This window comes from Electrona antarctica (assembly GCF_951216825.1).
Source record: "Electrona antarctica genome assembly, chromosome: 10".
Classification (NCBI taxonomy): Eukaryota; Metazoa; Chordata; class Actinopteri; order Myctophiformes; family Myctophidae; genus Electrona; species Electrona antarctica.
Genome location: NC_136791.1, coordinates 20,814,709 through 20,832,139, shown reverse-complemented (window position 1 = coordinate 20,832,139; position 17,431 = coordinate 20,814,709). Strand labels below are relative to the sequence as shown.

At 44.3% G+C, this 17,431-nt stretch overlaps 1 protein-coding gene across 2 annotated transcripts in view; it reads right to left on the bottom strand.

Annotated features, from left to right (window-relative positions):
- The window catches only part of marchf5 (membrane-associated ring finger (C3HC4) 5), a 48,755-nt gene that overhangs the window by 30,532 nt on the left and 792 nt on the right, over nucleotides 1–17,431 (bottom strand). The gene's annotated exons all lie outside the window — the stretch shown is intronic.

The window sequence follows — 17,431 nt, the reverse complement described above, 5'->3', positions numbered from 1 at the left end:
ATTCAGAATATGCCTTATACCACTGCACTGGCCTGTTGCTAGGAGATCTGTTGGTTCAGGCACGACTGCTTTCAAAGGCACTTTGAGCATGGCTATCCACGTGTGACATTTACATTCTAATTTCCATAATTACACTGAACCTTGAACATTTGGCATTTCAACAGCTGAATGAAGCAATGATTAATCTACACACACCTCCCATAAACCCATTGGCATAAATTCAATAAAAGCCAGGCAAGATAGTGGCAGAGGATGCGGGGGGGGGGGGGGGGTTCTCCCACGCTGCAATTATGTGCGTTTTGGATATAGATTACAAATTGATGTTAATGTTAATAAATAAACCTGAAACAATTATCGTCTCAACGGCGCGTGTACTGTACACACAATCACAGACACACAGAGTGAGCTCACTTTAGTACCGGTGTGCCTCGTTAAGAAAGGTCGCTTCCGTCACAGCTTTTGTGAGGACATTAACCCACATTTAACCTTGTGTCACTGAGTCCTACAGTGGCATGCGCCCGCTGGCCTAGTGGTCCAGACTCCAGGCGCATGCCACAAGGCTCTGGCCTGACTGAGCGTCGAGTGTTCGAGGCCCCCGTTCATAACGGCCTTTGCTGCGTGTCTCTCCCCTTGTCTCTCTCCCTCTTTCCTGTCAGTCTTCACTTGAAACTATCAATAAAAAAGGCAGAAAAAGCCAAAAACTAATCTTTAAAAAAAAGATCACACCCGTGTGAACCGAGTGGTGCAACTACACATTTATTGTTATAGTTACTGTACTGTAGACTTTGTTTTTTTTAAATATCTTCCCACTGGGAATTCCACTGTTAGGCTACACTGGGAATTTCCCAGTGTAGCCTAACATTACTAAACTCCTGGTTAGAACACACTGACCCAGTCTCACGCACACACGTGCGTGCACGCACGCGCACACACACCGCGTTCATGCACACACTACATGTGCATGCACGCGCACCGCGTTCATGCACGCACACAGCATTCATGTGTGTTGCTACGTGCTAGGCTAACGTTACTTTTTTGCTACTACAGTAGGCTGCACGCACACACACGCACCGCGTTCATGCATGCACGCAGCATTCATGTGTGTTGCTACGTGCTAGGCTAACGTTACTTTTTTGCTACTACAGTAGGCTGCACGCATGCACACACGCGCCGCGTTCATGTGTGTTGCCACTCAATATATATATCGTCTCTCTCTCCCTCTCTCTCTCTCTAACAGGCAACAGTGCAATACTATCTCTCTGTCTCTGTTTCTGGCACAACAGCACCACTTTTGGTACTCATTGGTACTGGTCACACACATAGTCACACACACAGTTGAACACGGACATTGCTGTTCCTTGGAGTGGTTGTACCACTCAAAAAAAAAGTACGCTACAGGTTAGTTTTAAGACTCGGCCCACTCAAGGCTCTGGTGTATCAACAATAGAGCTGTACTCTAAGAATGAGAAATGTTTTGGAATGTTTGTACAAAAAAATAGAAGCTTATCCACAACCGACTGTTCAATTTCCTGCCTTTAAACAAACAACAATAGCTATGCTTTGAATGGAGGGACCCTGCAGGCCTTGTTTTTATTCTAGTTTACATTGGTTTATACTAAGCCACATCAACTTTCACTCATTTTCTTGATGTCCTGGTCCTACTATCGTCAACCAGAGCAGCATGTGAGCAGGATTGAGAAGAGCAAGACGAGGCTCAAGCGAGTTCCTCATAATATAACATGCATAATTCATCCTCCACGCGTCGCTTCCTCATCTTAAATAATGAATGTCAAATCTCTGGCCTTCTGTGTCAAGTTGTCCACAGCCCTAGGTGTGCTCCATCACTGGCACTACTGCGGGGGGACCGTCGACATGACAGGACCCTCCAGGAAGGGGCGCAGACATTCGGTTGGATTGTTTTGCTCAGGTTGCTGCCACTGCAGGCCTGCAGTACTGTGGCTGATTTTCCAATACTCCTCCTCTGGCACTGAATAAAACATGACGATGCAGGAGAGGAGCCTCGGGGTTGAAGTGCTCAGGTGACACACGGCCAGCGCAGGGCCTCAGGGTTAGACCTACGTGGTGAACTCGAGTCTCTAGATGGAAACTTAACCACCACCCTTTCTCCCATCTACTGCCCTTGCCTCAAACTCCCGCTACTACCCTGCGCCGTTTTTCCCTCTTCTCTCCTTATCTTATCTTTGCGAAGGTACTTCCGTTAAAAACATATTATGGTTGGGCTACATCAGGTACTATGGGGTTAGGTTGAACAACCTCTCGGTCTCAGAAACGTTCAAGCAAAATGATTGTTTGCACTTATTTTACACCCAACGAACATTTGGGGGGTGGGGGGTGGGGGGGGCATAGCTGAGTGGCTAGTGAGGCCGCCTGGGGAGCCAAAGCCCCTGGTTGTCCCAGGTACGATTCCAGGCCAGGTTGATAATTGCTTCAACCACAGTGAGTGTCTTCTGAGATAGATGCTTAGATTAACCACCTAAAACAACAGAATTACAGAACTGAAATTAAAGTGTGTAAATATTAAAGTAACATTGATTTCAGTAGCCTATATGTCTTTAGATTGCCTCTGTCAATCCCAAATGTTGGCTTACATAACATTATAATTATTATAATATGCTACTACTACATGAACTTCTTAAATGTTGACCATAGCAAAAAAGGAAAGAAAACCTATCGCTAGTTATGATTGTATTACAATAGGCTACAGTACTTCTAAAATGTTGACCATACTGTAGCAAAGAAGAAAACCCCACGTTATGATTGTATTACAATCGGCTACAGTACTACTACATGTACTTAAATGTTGACCATAGCAGAAAAGAACAACAATAGGACAAATACGATGCATGCAACATAAATAAAAATAAAAATTAAGGGACATAAGGGACTTTATTATTAGAACATATCCACGGTCCACCCAGACACAGAGTGAGGCAGTACTAAGTAGCCTTAAGATAACAGAATCTAGCGACAATTCTACAAATATATGAATTTCCACTTCCACTTACGCCGATTATTGTTGCACATGTATGTGTTATGTTCATCAAAAAATACTTTTCTATTTGGAAATCACGGAGAAGTTCAGATACGCCGTAGGGCTACATAATGTACACAATAGTAGGGGAGCCTATCACTTTCCGTGATTTTGGAATGTTAATTTTTGGAGACAGGTATATCTTGATTCTTGGGGTTACCAGAATGCCAAAAAAACATGTCTCCAATTTTTTATGTCAGGTTTAGCATGTTTAATTAGCATAATTAGCTAATAAATTGTCAAAAACGGAAATGGCAATAACTTTGCTTCTAGGTAACTTATAAAGGTGATCTAAGAGTCTGAGTCCATGTTTGTGATGTCCAGAAATGCATCTGTTACCATTGTGAAGTCATACAAGCTTTCCTAATTAGCATAATTTCCATAAATTATGCAAAAACGAGGTGAACATCAGCAAATTGCTGCATGTTTTACTTTTAGTCAACTTTGAAAGCTTCTCACAGACTCCATGTGTATGTTTACAACTCCAGGAATAATTATCATCCTATGAATAAATCATGCAACCTTTTGTCTATGTAATAATTATGTAATAATCACACCAAAACCAGAAATAGCTATATTTCGTTGCTTTAAGTTAATTAATAAATGTGATCTTACAGATAGTAAGTCTGTTTGCATGTCTAGAAAATATTCTCTTTCCATAACTAGGATATGCAACCTTTCCATTATTAGCTATATATATATATATATATATATATATATATATATATATATATATATATATATATATCCCTCATAAAAGAAAGAACAATATGAGAAATGGTCACAGAATTATCACATGATTTTTATTCTAATATTTACAGAAAGTTTTGAAAACACATTTAATTGAAGGGTCTTCGTCATCGTCAATCCCCAACAGATGTGCCTTGTTTACATTACCACACACCTCTAATCATCGGCCCTACACATGCACATCTCAGAGCAGTTAAAATTTTGAGATCGATAAGAACAATGTGATATGCACTGTGATTTCTTGCAGACACATTTTATCAGTTGGGTAATGGTGGCTGGGCCGTGGGTATCCCGTGTTGTGACTGGCACCAGTTGATCTCCCTCAGCCTCCCATCCATTTTTAGTTTCTGGTGGCATCTGTGGGTTAGGTACGTGGTCCTGATCCCATACCATTGCCTGATAATATGCATGGGTAATGGCTTGATTTAATGCTGCTTGTGTAGGTGGCAGCTTCTCGGCTTCTAATTGTTTCTTTGTGAATAACCTCCACCTGAGCTCATCAACATCCACAGGATTTGTACCGGGCTCGTACAGCTGGCAAACAAATGCTTCAATCTTTTTTGACAGTTGTACCCTTCCAGCTAAGAGTGTAACTGTCATAGATGGAATGGCATTGGTACAGGCAATGGGAAAGCCACCATGGATCAAGACATGTTCCCAGTAAGCTGACCACTCCATAGCCACACTGGACAGGAAGACCAAAGAACATAGTGAGATCCATGTAGTATTTGACCGACGCCAGGGTGGAAAGCCCCGGGCCCCTACCACTTATCATGTGGAAGACAACACACCGATAGGGAAGTGTCAGAAAAACAGTTCTTGTCAGGTATCAGCACCAAAGATGAGCTGACTGTCTTATCTTGCTAAGAAAGCCCTCCAACACAGGTGAAACCCAATGTTTTTATAATCACGTCAAGGCAGGCTGTCCACTCAAACATCTCCACAGCGTACAGGAAGAGGCTGACACAAGGATAATCCTGCACAGCCTGGATGCTGTCCGAAGAGGGGCAACACAGCTCTACATTGAGTCCCCTGACACTGATGTCTTTGTTCTTACAATACGACGGTACCATCAGCTGTGCAAGGACATCTATTTCATCACCGGTGTGGGGAACAAAAAACGTATCATCGCTGGAGCCAGTAGTGCAGGCACTGGGTAAAACGAGGACTTCAGCCTTACCAGGGTTCCATGCCGTCTCTGGAGCTGATCAGACAGCTCCAGGGAATTTAACCTGTTGGCCAGGTCTAAACAGGTGTCCTGTGGAGGTGGTATCTGCAGTTGCTACTGTATATACTATGAGCTACAAAAAGGCTCAGTTCTGACGCAGCACGTACCTAACCCACAGATGCCACCAGCAACTGAATATGAATGGGAGGCTGAGGGAGCTCAACTGGTGCCAGTCACAACACGGGATACCCACGGCCCAGCCACCATTACCCAACTGATCAAATGTGTCTGCAAGAAATCACAGTGCATATCACATTGTTCTTGTCGATCTAAAATTTGAACTGCTCTGAGATGTGCATGTGTGGGGCAGATGATTAGAGGTGTGTGGTAAGCAAGGCACATCTGTTGGGGATTGACGATGACGACGAAGATGGAGACCCTTCAATTTTCAAAACTTTCTGTAAATATTAGAATAAACAATCTGATAATTCTGTGACCATTTCCCATATTGTTCTTTCTTGCGACTGCAGGTCGCCTTTAGGAAATTATGGACGGGCCTGCCCAAAGTTATTAGTTCTCAACAGGCCCGAAAATTCAATTAGATCTCTATATGGAGCTGACCTGTTCTGACATTCCATATGTTGATCTGACCTCATCAAACCCTGTACACTCAAGACACGCTCCATATATGGCCAGTTCAGAATACATTCCATATGTTGATCTGACCCCCCATGCCAAAGCACCAGCACTCGCCCAGCAGTCTGTCATGACCCAGGCAGATATGTTGATCTGACCCCCCATTCCAAAGCACCAGCACTCGCCCAGCCCTTTAGTGCGAGGTCGCTTCTAATATTTTCTAGACATGCAAACAGACTTACACTGTCTGTAAGATCATGCGTATTAATTAACTTAAAGCAAAGAAATACAGCTATTTCTGGTTTTGGTGTGATTATTACATAATTATTACATAGACAAAAGGTTGCATGATTTATTCGTAGGATGATAATTATTCCTGGAGTTGTAAACATACACTTGAAGTCTGTGAGAAGCTTTCAAAGTTGACTAAAAGTAAAACATGCAGCAATTTGCTGATGTTCACCTCGTTTTTGCATAATGTATGGCAATTATGCTAATTAGGAAAGGTTGTATGACTTCACAATGGTAACAGATGAATATCTGGACATCACAAACATGGACTCAGACTCTTAGATCACCTTTATAAGTTACCTAGAAGCAAAGTTATTGCCATTTCCGTTTTTGACAATTTATTAGCTAATTATGCTAATTAAACATGCTAAACCTGACATAAAAAATTGGAGACATGTTTTTTTGGCATTCTGGTAACCCCAAGAATCAAGATATACCTGTCTCCAAAAATTAACATTCCAAAATCACGGGCATCAAAATTTGATTGATAGGCTCCCCTACTACAATGGGCTAGACACTTCCTGGTCCCTTTCCACCCCAGACTGCTTTGCGGCGCGCCTACCCACAATGCACTGCGCTGTATTCAAGATGGCGGTATCTGCGAAACGGCTTATGTGTCGATGTGTGTCCCTCAAGCCCCCAGTGAGGCTCTCCAATGTTGAGGCACTCCCTAGTGGTAAGAGCGGGGACTGCAGGCGGACCCGTGGAGTTATGACGAGGAAACCCCGTGCAGCTGGGGTTTAACATTGAGCGCTCGTTTGCACTTCCGTCTTCCGGGTGCTTCAAAACGCCACTGAGCAACTTCCACTGAAATGAATAGCGGGGGGGGGGGCTATCACTCAGGTTCAGTCTCTATCCTTTTAATACTCTATGGTGTCCCTGAGCAAGACTCTTCAAATTGTTCCCGAGTGTTGGAATGGCTGCTCACTGGTCCTAGTTATGATAGAATGGGTAAAAGCAGAGGATGAATTTGACCTATGTGCAATGCATATATATTATACACACATAATGTGAAAAAAAAAAAAGAGGTGGGGAGTCGGGACCATTCTATTCTATTTCTATATTATAGTTACTGTACTAGAGCAAATTGTAACATTCCAATGTTCAATGCACAAAAACACTATTAAATCGTTAATCGCAATTATTTAGTGTGACAATTAATCGTCAACAATAAATATGTAATCATGACTTGAAATAACCCATTTAGACCTGAGGACGATTCTACAAATGCCTTCTAAATCCTGACAGTTAAAAACCTATCTTTCTATGTCAGTGGTTCTCAAACTATTTCATGTCAAGGACCCCTAGAATTATATGTAATTGGCCGCCGACCCCCATCTGAAAATATGTAGTTTCAGGGACCCCCCAGAAGCAAAGATTTGAGTTAAAAACGTTCGCTCTGAAAGAATATACAATATTCAAAGATTTTCAAAAATAGCAGACCTACAAGTTCATAGCGCGGCACTCGGTGCCGCACTATGAGCTTGTAGATCTGCTATTTTTCAACAGCTAAAGCATAACAATGCTTAAAACACCAAAAGGGGTTCGTGCCCAGAATGGGATAAAGAAACCTTGAACCTTGACAGGACTAACTGTCGGAGTGGCTGATGGTACAGTATAAGACTGGTATAAGAAGGTATAACAGGGAGACAGACAGCCGAGGAGTGAAATGGAAGCACGAGGTGCTGATTGGAAGGAGTGGACAGAGTCTCAGCGGGAGCACGACAGCGGAGAGAACAAAAACAAAAGGGGTGCTCCCGGCCTCCGGTACATCCGACTGGCTCCTGTTGCAGTAACCCAGCCCTGCTGCTCGACAGGGCCCCAATACAACGACATCGAAACGATATCACTCAAACGCGAAACCGTATGCTTATCCTCCAAACTCTAACACGATGGCCGTGGCCGTGGTAAACAGAACACACTCAAACTGATAAGGCCGGAGCCGCATCATGCTACAAAAGAAACAAGTGTCGAAGATTCACAGAATCTGTGACAATGTCACCCAAAAGGTGTAAATTGGCACTGCCCTTACGATTCAATTCGATCACGATTCACCAGCTGACGATTCCATTCGACGATGCATTGCGATGCATCACTGCACTGCGATGCATCGCTGCACAACATGGCAAGTCAGATATACTGAACATATTTAATTTAGAATTATATTATATATTGTATACAGAGCAGGGTGCATCCAAATGTATTATTTATTATTATACTATACGTTTATGTATTGGTTTTTATATTATAAAAACCAATGGTATTTATTTAATTATCTTATTATAAATCTGTCTGGTGTACAACGACACACCCAGTATTTATTTATCTATCTCCTTGCTTTTCCGGGCAGAGGCTTTTGTGCTGGTTCTGGACAACCGGCTATCCGATGGACTCGACACCAGCGGGCACTGTGTGCGGTGTGTGGAACACGTGTGTCGAATTTGAAGTTGGTTGGGCGAATGGTTTTCAAGTTATGTGGATTACAGACGTACACACGTACACACCGAGACTTGGTGCAGTTATAGATAGATGTGTACAGTGTGTGGTCCGTCTTCCCGGGAAGTGGGAAGTTAACCGAACTGGAGACTCGCTTTCGTTTCCGGCATTATGTGGTATGTGCCAACCATATAGTTCTTGGGTCACCCCAAGCCGTGCACCAAAGCAGTGAGGAAACAAGAGTATCCATGCAATCAATCACAAGAGGCCCACATATATTATTTGGGGAAGCCGTAGCTTAGGGTGTAGAGAGGCCTACTGGTAATGAGAAGGTCACCGGTTCGCCTCCCAGCCTCGGCCTGTGTGTCAAAGTGTCCCTGAGCAAGACACATATCCCCCAACTCAAACAGAATGGCCAGCAACTGTGTGTGTGTGATTGACGTCTTGTATAAAAATGAGTGCGACAGCAGCATAGCTACTTTCTAATCGTCTCACAACCAGTCAGGCTCCCGTTCTGTAAGAAGGGCCTAAAGCCACTCCACAAAGGCTCCTTTCACTCAGTCAGCAGCACTCACGTGACTGTGGGAAAACTGGAGGTTCCTAGTAAGCACAAAAGCACAAGCGCCGCATCCTGGCCCCTGTCTTAAAGGAAGGATCTCCATGTCTGGCTCACGCTGCTCAACCCCAGCCTGGCCCAGCCCGACTCAGTTCACTAGTAAGAAGGAACCATGCAGACCCAGCGGTCTCCGCGCCCACTAGGGTTGGGTGACGATACAAATCTATCGTCAATCGCGAATGTACGAGACCAATAGCCGAATATTTTTATTAGGCGATTTTTCGGGGCGATTATTTTCTTTTGCAAAATATTAGCCCAATTAACCTGTAAAGTGTGAGCAACATGTGAATCAATTTGGGCCAGCAAAGTAGTAACAGCGGCCGGGTGGAAAACCCCTCCTCCCGTTATAATGCTCCCAGTCCCCGCACCGCAGCATCGGGGAACACTCTGGCAGCCAGAGTAAAGGCTGGGAGGGACCGAGCCGAGGGAGGCTACTAGCCTACATGTTGTTTATGCTCCGGAGTCCAGACCCATGCAGTTTAATAACATACAGTCACAACAGAATGCACACTGCTGTCTCGTGTCTCATCACAATCCCAATGCGCTACCCGTGAAGTCGGGGGAAAATAAAAAACAGGCTGCTAGTGTTAGTGTAGGCTCGGGGATCGTTAGCTTAGCGCTTAGCGTGTAGCTACTGATTCAACCCACTGATTGAACTTCATCTCCGCCTGTAATCTAGGTTATTTTTCGTGAACGAACCCCGACACCAGCGCTGCAAAAATAGACAGATCTACAAGCTCTCAACGCGTAGCGAACGGCGCTGCAAAAACAGGCAGGACGCGATGCCTTGAGAGCTTGCGGATCAGCAGCAGCGCTCCGAGCCTCCGACGGTGCGGGGAGGCAAGAGTTCTCCGGGGAGGAGGAGAAGTTACCAGGGCAGGCTACATGTTGATGCGGCTAACAACACTGTCACCAGCCAGTGGTTGTGATGTTAGCTTGGCTTTCAGCTGCTTGCCCGTTCCAACTTCACTTCATCTCCACCTGTAACTTATTTTTTATTTTGTTACCCTGGCTGCGCACTGCGCTGCAAAAATAGACGGATCTACAAGCTCTCAACGCATAGCGAACGGCGCTGCAAAAACAGGCAGGACGCGGCGCCTTGAGAGCTTGTAGATCTGGCTTTTTTGCGACCTGTAGTGAGCTGTTCTCACTTTACTTTTATGACACGAATATATCGTCCATCGACGATTTTTGGACAGACGATGGGCGATTGAAAAAGATTGGCATATCGCCCAACCTTAGCGCCCACTGCCGGTGGTATCATCAACCTAAACTGTGGTGGTGGCTCAGGGGTAGTGGCCAGATGGTAACCGCAAGGTAACCGTAAGGTTGCCAGTTCAAACCCGGGCTCCCCCAGATTTAGTGTCGAAGTGTCCTTGAGCAAGACACTGAACCCCTAATTGCTCCTGATGTGCTGGTTGGTGCCTTGCATGATTTCCGCCACCATCGGTGTATGAATGTGTGTGTGAATGGGTGATTGTAATGCAGAATCTATGTAAAGCGCCTTGGATAAGACACTATATAAATGCACCATTTACGATTTGAACTCCATGACAACGAAGCCAAACAAAACATTTGCAGGTAAATGGTGCATTTATATAGCGCTTTCGCTTTTTATCTTAAGCGTTTTACATAGATTGTGCATTACATTCACCCATTCATACATCGCTGTTACAGCGATGTATGAATGGGTGAATGTAATGCACAATCAGAGGAAACCATGCAAAAAGTGAAAAGCAGGCAGGGACTCTCTGATTGACCAGGCTTATAGTGGCGGCTGTCTCACAGTGTAGGCTATATTTGACTGTTTGGCAGGTGGTGGGTCAGATCCCATTCATTCAAAACACCCCTTCCATTTCCAATGTCACAAGAGTTGTCTGAAATTATTGAGGAGCGCTAGCCCCTGCTATGCCCAGCTTTCCGGGTTTGTGTGAACACAAACATTGGCTTGTGATTGACTGATCACCCCATAGCGATGATTTGATTGGCTGAGCAAAGTACATATTGAAGCTAAAAGTGAGGGCAGAAAAGTGAAGACAGAAGTGAGGACGCAAATTGTGATTGGCCAGAATGAGATGCTGTATGATGATAAGAGCGCCCCTCACTTGAACTTCACACGGGTGTGATTTTTAAATCATCACACACTAAAAAAAATGGGGACAAATTAATGCATGTACATACACCTGTCCTAGGTTATGTATGCTTTCATAATTAGAGTTCCAGCATTACATGCAAGTTTAATTACATTTCAGATTTATTTTATCCATATTGGAAAAATCCAGCTAAGAATGTACTTATGGTGGTCATATAATTATCAACAAGTCACTTTGAGACGAGCCTCGTTTTGAATTAGGCAACCAACGAACCAACGAAGCATCGGTAATATCTCCATCATGGATATATCCATCCGTGTCTATAAATATATCCTAGGTCAAAGATAATCTGGCAATCAAACACAGACGGTAGGAGAGTAAAACCAAGGAGCTGGTGCAAGAGCCAATGAAATAGTCTGTCTGGATTAAAATGTGTCTCCCTCCTCCTCCATTTCCTAAACACTGCATTGCAGGGGGGAAGATAGCTAGCTAGCTGGCTCATGGCAGGCCCAGATAAGAGAGCTTGTGTGGAGCCTTATGTTTGTCATTGATAGTCTGGTTATGCAGCCCTCTAGAACCGGGGGAACATGACACACATCTTGCTCGCTGCTATCTGCTCTTCAAACACACTGCCAGGGTTATTGCCACTGCTCTGAGACCTGCCACATGACACTGTCTGGTGCACAGCTAGAGCACGTTCCATATAAAGCATGCAGCCATGCATGCACAACCCTTCTTTCTTGGTTGGTACTCTTCCACTGTGTTGAGAAATGCACTCAAAGTCCAAAGTTCGATATTGACAGAAAGCACAGAGTCAAGTGCTAAGGGTAGGCCCTATTTCTGTTTGCTTGGCATGCATTATCAAATGCCAAAATCTATTTTTGGGGGGGAATAGCACACTTGTGTGCAGTTGCAGTAATGCAGCTATTGCATCTGTTATATATTGTCCACTGAGACATTATTGTTAATTAATGCAGGTTTTCCCTGTACATACAGTGCAGTAACACTCTTGGGCTTGTCCTTGGCAAAATAACATTATGTTCAACATACAAAAAGCTTTACAGTGTGGCTCTGTAGCTCAGGTAGGAGTGTCTGTATGTGTGTCTGTCTGTCCAGGTCAGGACTTGTTTTGCTAACAGCTAGACCACCAAAGAACATTGAATACCAGAACGCTCGCCTCAAAGCACAGTCATCCCGGGGCGCAATTTAATCGGCCAAGATGCTTATTAACACTTAGACTGGCACATACCTTACCCGAAGCTTCACCAATCTATGAAGCCGACGAGCCAGGTTAAAGTTAGCCAATCAGGGAAGGCGATGCATACACACACACACAACGCAATTCGGTGCGTCCTCCACACACACACACACGCAGATGGATATTTGTGGTTTTTCGCTTCTCTGGAAATGTTGCCACTCGGCACTGCACAGTGCACACCCCGGGTCATACCTCGTGTCTAAGCAGGGTGACATGGCCCTCTACCATATTGCTGATGTGCATTTCGTAAAAAACGACTGCACTGTTTGGCCTGGAGCACCGACAGAAGAAATTATTCATAATTCAAAATAGTGGGTGATCGAAAATGTCAGAGGTCAAAAGTCAGAATACGAAAGTTGTTCGGCATGAGAAGACGCATGTGTATGTGTGTATCGAAGTTTTATTGCCGACGGTCAAATGGTTCATGAGCTACAGTATACCTGTTCAAAGTTTGCATTTTCAATTGAGTGCTTTAGCGCCACCCTTTGGCCAATGCTTGTGGGCTTTGCGTCTTCACCGTTTGGCATAGCCCTCTACCATATTGCCAAGTTTCGCAAAAAACAACTGCACGGTTAAACCAGAACTGCAATATTTGGCGGAACAAGAGAAAAATAAACAAATGCAATGATGACCATAGGCCCTTCGGGCGTGGCCCGTCAAAAAAAGCAAACATTTGGAAGCTATCTAGACAAGGAATAGGCAACAGTTTGATTAAGTTGAGCTGTACTGTACAAAGCATTTAGATGGTGTATACATTTTGGACTGCTAATAAAAGCTTTCTCGGATCAAGTGGTTTTCAGTGTGACTGATTTACAAAAAATAGCCTACCTACAAGCTCATGTATTACAGTGTGATGTGTTGTGGAGAAGGAGCGCATGCATTGTCCGGCAGCGGCAATGAGACGTGGCACTGCCCGGGGGAGGGGCGCCAGCTGCCGGGAAGGTGGGTGGATTATGACAGCTCCGTTCCGCAGCAGTGTCGGGCCGCCGCTCCAGACGCCGCAACTGCCGGTAACAGCCGCAGCGCTGCCGGGGGGAGGGACGCCATCTGCCGGGGAAGACTGATGCTCTGTTTCGCGGCTGCCGCTCCACACGCCGCAACTGCCGGGGCATCATCTGCCAGGGAAGGTGCAGTGTGTTGGTCTGACATGTGTAGCCTCGTGCTTGCGGTTAAGGTTAGGGGTAGGGTGTCGGAATGATGGCGCCGAGAAACACAAATTGTTGCCTGCTGCGGACACTCCGCGGCTGATGCCACTGCCGGAAAATGCACTTGCTCTCCCTCGTGTTGTGACTGTGAGTGAGCTTGTAGATCAGCAACAGTATGTTCGCTGCACAACAAGGCCCAGTATAAATAAGGCATATGGATGGCATGAAAATGGAACAAATCAGGCAGAGGGAGAACACATTGTTGTTGTGGCTTGTGGCTACGAAGATTGAACCGTCTGTCATATTTATTCATTTTATGGACTTTAAAAACAAGAGGAGGGAGGACATTGTAACTCCTAATTCCTTGGGGAGGGGAGAGATAGACAAGTCCAACAACTCACTCGCTGTTGCCTTAAGGCTTGTGCCTTGTAGTTGTAGGCCATCACTGCATCAAGCATAACTCCAGACAAAATCTAAATCATCATAACAGGCAAATCACACTACATGCACTAGGTCTCGAACCTGCAATTCCACTGGGTACAGGCTTTAGTTTTAACATACTATTGGTCTGACTGGCATTAGACCGACACCCTACCCAAACCCTAACCTAACCCTAACGGCAAGCACGGCGCAACGCATGTCGGACCAACACATTGTCGGGAGCGATGTGTGATTTCCGCATGTCAGACCTTTGGTGTGTCGGATCTGCATGTGCATCCCATTCCACTAAGGCACGTGAAAATTACTTTGAGAAATTGTAATTTGTAACATTATTATTACTCAAAACGTCAACACAAACAAATGTGTTTCGGATTACTTGGCCAAGAGGTGACCAGTGTTCAAAGAAAGAAAGAAAACTAGAAAAAGTGCCCTTCTGGGCACAGGTCTCCACCAGGAGTGTGTGATGTTTGGAAAAATGTTTAGGAGTAATATAAACATGTTGTTTTGTTTGTTTGTTTGTTGCAAAAAATGTCTTCATTCTTCATTTTGTTGAGGAAATGCAGAGCCAGATCACTCATAGCATCTCTGAGGATAGAATTCTGGATGAGCAGGACATGTGCAGCATTTTGTACAAAACGGGCTACTCCTGAAAACTTTGGAAGGCAATCTTAGATAATCAGTGTAGAATCTGAGAAATCCAACAGGCTCGTCTTGATCTCATGACTACAGAGATCATGTGTACCGATTTGCGTGAGATTTGGATGAAATCTGTGCGACTAACATAAACAATGTGTTTTGCAGAAATCGGCCTCATGGTGGCGCTATAACCGGCAGATGTGGAGGGATGCAGGGAAACTGTTTTTCCATGGCCTCTAGGGAGTGCGCATACATAAGTTGTATACAGATCGATGCAGTTATAGGTAAAACAGGAATTGGCCTGTTATAGCGCCACCGTGAGGCTGATTTGGGGGAAAAAATAGTGGCATGTCATCCTCGGCCTAGTGGAAATGTGTGTATAATTTCATGGAAATTGGACACCGCGTTTGTGATTTGTGGCATTTTGTTCGAAACGGACCAATCATGTGAGCTTTGGAAGCAAATCTTAGCCAATCAGGATGGAAGATGGGAAATGGTGCAGATCCGTGTTGATCACATGACTATGGAGATAGTGTATACCGAATTGTGTGATGTATGGATAAAATGTGTACGAGTTATCTACAGAAATGTGTTTTGCCTAAATCGGCCTCATGGTGGCGCTATAACAGGCCGTTGAGGAATATGTGGGGCAGAGGTTCGTCGTTGGCATCCAGGGAGTGTGTGTGCACAGTTTGGCATAGATCGGGCCAACGGTGCCGGAGATTAGCTGATAACGGACGGACGGAAGGACGGACGGACGGAAGGAAGGACACACGGACGGACGGAGTGCAAAACATACTCTCTCCCCATGCCTTCGGCCTGGTGGAGACAAAAAGGTGGCCAGAAATATCAGGCGGCAGTGGCTCAGGGATAGTTGCCAGTTGGGAACCGGAAGGTTCCCATTTCAATCCCAGGCTCACCCCGATTTTGTGTCAAAGTGTCCTTGAGCAAGACTTTGAAACCCAAATTGCTCCCAATGAGCAGATTTGTAGCCTTGCATGGTTTCCTCCACCATTGGTGTATGAATGTGTGTGTGAATGAAATCTATGGAAAGCGCCTTGGTTAAAGGCGCTATATGAAATGCACCATTTGTCATGTGCCTATGCACTGTCCCGGTTACCGGTGAAACCATATAAACCTATCTACCTTGATACAAATCTGTAATAGAGCTCATAGACAAAACTCTTCCCACAAGGCCCGGGTCTCAGAATTATCATTTGATTGACAGGGATACTGTGGTGGGTGTTTCATTTTTAGGCGTTTATGGGTGCCTGGATGAAGTTAGTTAACTGTACAGCTGTGGAGAAAGTTAAGAATGCACCTAAATGAAACACAACCACAAACCTCAGCTGTTTGCTTACCCGTCAAAATGTAAAGGGTCTGCTCTATGATCTTATGCAAGATCTGTTTAAAGTCCACTCATACACATTGGCCCCATTTACATGCAGAAATTCATTCGGAATGAATGAATGGATTAGTTAGTTAGTTGCTGCGAGAGTGAGGTCTAGCCAACACCAACTCGGGATTCCTGGATCGCTGCCCTCCACAATTTCCTATCCAACATCAGGTTCTTGAGCTCTGCAGTGTTGTCAGCCAAGTGTTGCGCCACAGCTATATAGGCGGTGGTACACTTCTTTCCCCTCCTGGCTTTGCCCTGGGTTGGCTCCCATAGGGTCAATTTACTTGCCTCAAGTTCTGGGTGCCTGACGCAGTCACCATCGAAAGCCGTCACTCATCCATATTAATTACAACATTACGTAATTGATTGTTGTTAATTACGTAACGAAAGAATGAATTTGAAATTCTTAAATAGAATTACCTTCATGTTCTTCAACAGATCTCAAAATAGTGTCAGACAGGTAAATACTTAAGTCATAGAGCTGTATTCTAGATAGAACTGTATTTCTTTTATAGATAGAAACTTTTACCATACTTCACAATACTACTTTTTTACCTCCAAAAACTAGGTACGTAGCAAATAGCTAAACCTAATAATTCAATATTTCAAACGTTCTTTCACAGAGAAGCTGAGATTTGACAGTTTGTAGCGGTTGACAATACTTGTGCGCTCTGCTTGCGCACTAGTAGGCCATTTATGGCCTACTTGTGGCAGCGGTGGCCGAACGGATTGCGGAGCGGTCTTGATACCGGAAGGTCGCCAGTTCGAATCAGCGGTCCGACACGGTAAAATTACCACCGCTGAAGTGCCCTTGAACAAGGCATTGAACCACTACGATGAAATGTTCTATGAGCAGGGCCTGGCTGGAAACAAGTTCTTGAGCTTAGCCCAGATACCCTGGGTAAATATAGTAATATAGTATCATTTCATTTCATTTCAACAAGCAAGTATAGGCACTCGACAGAGTGCAGTTCTAGTTTAGTTCTGGGTTGTTTTGGGTGGTATCAGGGACTCTGCGCTTCAAAATATATTTTTATTTTATTTTATCAGTTAATAGCTGTTAGTGTTTGTCGTTTATTCATTTCTTAACGGATAGCGGTTATGGGTTGGCCATCTCTATAGTCCAAAGTTATATTCTGAATTAATGCTTTAGTCATGTAAACAATTGAGGAATAGGAATACTTGTATTCAGGTTCCAGTTGGGTATGAATCTCTGTTCGGAATGAATTCATTCATTCTGAATACATTCATTCTGAATACATTTTGTGCATGTAACCGAGGCCAGTGTACCCTTTCTTTAAACCAGTTATTCTAGTATAGGCAGAACAGAAGTTACATGATTATGAACATCAACAGGATGAACAGTAACGTTAGGCGATACTACTGATCTAAAATTGTGTTTTACATAAAACATTGATGTAGTATGTTTGTATATTTAAATGTCTTGATGAATTGAAAATTGAGGACCCTGATGTAAACTATTAAGTCTTAGTGCTTTTTCTGGTTTTAT